We start from the raw sequence: 3,554 nt of genomic DNA on the forward strand, positions 1-3,554 counted from the left end.
ATTTTTTAAGGATACTAGCAATTCTCCAACTCTCTGGGAGGGCCAGGGAAACTAACTTAAAGGTGTGGCAGCCAGGACCTGTACCAGCATGGGAGCACACTTTGGAGACCCCACAACATAGGATTCAAGGAGAGGCAATTCATATACCCAGGAAGCCACCAATGGGTTCACTGCCATCTGTCTCTCGGCCATATTCTGCCATCTTCACCGGGAAATGAATTATTCGTAGTATCTTCTCTACTCCAAGTCAAAATCTCACAAAGGCACATCTTATTTATTAGGTCTAGGTTACATAACAGAGTTCCTTTTTTGTTTGTTTGTTTTGTTTTGTATTGTGTTTTTGTTGTTGTTGCTGTTTTTTAGTAAAAGTGGTACTTACAACATGGTAAATTCCCTAAACAAAGAACCTCTGATCAAAAGTGGTTGAGTGCCATAAATGTAACACATGTTCACTATACAACTGTGTTAGATTTCAAAAACAGCCACAAATTCTTCCTTCCTTTACGTATACTCAGGCCTTTACAATGTGAGTGTTGCAGCTCTTCCCATAAAAATGTAGTCTGCTTTCCTGAACCATGAATCTGGCAGATGTTGTGACCTGTTGGAACAACACAATGAGGTAGAAATGACACTATGCTGGTTGCCAGCCTGCGCCTCAGAGGCCATCTGCTCTTCTGCTGTTTCTCTGAGAACACTGCTGCACCAATGAGAACAATTCCAGGCTAAAATACTGAAGAATGCAGTTCATGTGAAGGAGACAGTGTTGTCTCAGCCAAGGCACAAACACAGGGGAGCAAGCAAGACTCTCCACCCACCCCAGGTAACCTGCAGTTGATCACAGATGCATGAGTAAGCTCTATCAAACATGCAACTGGGCTATGCCAGAAGAACAATCCCACCAACTGGCAAACCTTATCTGCTTAATGCTGTAAGCTACTCAAATGTGGGGTGGTTTGTATGCAGCAAAACTATCTGACAAATTTCCAAAAATGTCATTCTCACAAGCATTTCTGTGCATAACCGGCTTCACATACACGAAATTCTTTTGGAAGGTAGATGTGGATGAGGTGAACTTTTCTGACCACACTACAGGCAATTTGCATGACTTCAAGTGCTCCAGTGGCACTCTACACAGAGGGGCTTATGGTTCCACTGTGCACATGACTGTCTTGAGGGATAGCCAAAAAGGGATTTTCTTCATATGGCTTCAACTTACTCTAATGCCCATATAGTTTTTATCACAGCTTGCCAATGTAAGTCGATATAGTTATTTCCTATTCTCATTTAACTACACATATTGTGAGTTGCAGTGTTCTTTTCTTATCTGTATAGCCCCTCAATAGCTGTTTATTATAATATTTGCCATATAGTCACCTCTTTCTGACAGCAGGGTAGTACAGCTTAATGAAATATTTGTAAAGCCCAATGAACTGCACAGAAGAAGTATGCTTTTAAATTCTAAATTATGTTTCTTACAAACACCATTAATAATGTATTCTTCTTACATCTGTGTAGCTTGTGACTTTACTCAACCAACCACACACCTTGTAGTCACACCAAATGAAATGTTAGGTCTGTGAATGATTCTCATGCAGACAAATTGTTGAGGCATGACACATTGTTGAAGCTGTGCTCAACCAGCTTGGGAATTAATAGAGAGAAGACTGCAAATTGCTGAGAGCTTTTCCAATAATATTTCTCGTCTCTATGATGATCATCATACTTCAACACCTTTTTTTTCCTCCTAGAAATGTTTAGACATTATTATTTAATTGCATCACATTATTAATTAATGTATCTCGAAATTTTCCTCAGACTCTGTCATATCTGAGACCATGCTGTGCCAATGAATCACACATTGTTAAAGCTAAAAGGAACTTTTAAAGTAATACATACGAAATGTTTAATAGAATGCCTCATAAGTAGTAATTAGCTAATCAACATTAGTTGTTATTATTGTTGCTTTTTACTATTAGTATTAAACTTCTCTATGCAAAAATGAGAAAACTGAAGTTTCTACTAAAATGTAGCCAGTAACATGTTTAGTAGCTTACAACTTTAAGAAGATCCAATCTTGCCTTTTGTCATTTGAAAAATATTGTCAAGTGCTTCCTATATTTACATCTAGGGAATATGGACAAAATCTGAGATGGAGTTCTTGTGTTTCATCTACTGACAGTTTATTGACACCAGCACCTATCCATGTGTAAATGTGTGCTGTGGCCTTCAACTTGCCTTTTCACCTAGGTCAGCCCATATCTGTCTAGTATTGGTTATAAACAGCGTTCTGATTGGGAGGCATGTGATATACTAGAAAAGGCAGAAAACAGCAGAACTGAATTACTCTGTAAGATGAAGGAGTAAGGATTTTGAAGTTCCCTGTGGAAAATCTGGGAATAAGAAAGGGGATGAAAGAGGAAGGAAAGAGAAGATCAGGAGAAAAATGAAGGAGACGGGAGGAAGGGAGAGAGGAGGAAGGGAGAAGTTAGTAGTGCTAAGTGCTTTTTGTGATAGGGTTGCTGGGTAAAATACAGGATATCCAGTTAAATTGGAGTTTCAGATAAAATGATGAATAATTTTATATGTCTCTAATAGTGCATGGGTATCAAACAATCAGTTAATCAATAAATTCCATGTTTAGCTAAAATCAAATTTAACTGAGCATTCAGTATTTCTATTTGCTACATCTTGCAACCTTCTGTTGGGGATACAGACAAATAAAAAAACATGTATACAAATTAAACAAATACATTACGGCATGTAAGAGGTTAATCTCCCCTTCCTCTCCTCTACAGAAGCTGTAGGTCTCTTCTCTGACTTTTTTCTGTCTCCTTTGCCTGCTCATTCTTGATTATTCCATTAGTCTCTACTTAGGTTTCTCAAAGGTACCTTAAGCAGAAGACATTTAAAACAAAACTCTTGACTTTGCCATTTCAGTCTCTGTTACATCATTCTGGAGGAATCACCTGCGAACCCCCTGCTTAAAATAGCTTCCTTGCCCCCATCGTTCTCCATGTCATCATGGTGTTTTATTTCCTCTACAAAATGGTATAGTCTAAACAATTTATTTGTTTGCATAGTTATTTCTGGTCTGAGTGATCTCACTAAAATGTAAGCTCAATGAAAACAGAGAACTTGGAAATTTGCTTTACACTACTATCTTAGTACTTAGCACAACTGTCCTTTACAAATCAAAATTTAGTAGGTGTGGAGTAAATTGATGAATAAATAATCTACTCCCTAAACTTAGTTCTGTGGCACCATTTTATGTCTCAGAGAATGGCATTACCAAGTATCCAATTTTGTAATCGCCATAAATGTTATAGTCCTTCATGCAATCTTTGAGGCCTCAAGGTCCATATCCAAACAGTCACATTCATTTCTAAACTGGATCTATTACCTTTTATGTGTTTTTAAAATCAGCCAGATTCTTTCCATTTCCACAACAATTACATTGGCTCAGATACTATCAACACTACCTTGAAATTTTCTGCAGTCTCTTGTGAGTACATGTTGGGTGAGTACATATTTACTCTTGTCTCCTCCTGAAGCGT

Source organism: Mandrillus leucophaeus, unplaced genomic scaffold (genome assembly GCF_000951045.1).
Source record: "Mandrillus leucophaeus isolate KB7577 unplaced genomic scaffold, Mleu.le_1.0 Scaffold45, whole genome shotgun sequence".
Taxonomy (NCBI): Eukaryota; Metazoa; Chordata; class Mammalia; order Primates; family Cercopithecidae; genus Mandrillus; species Mandrillus leucophaeus.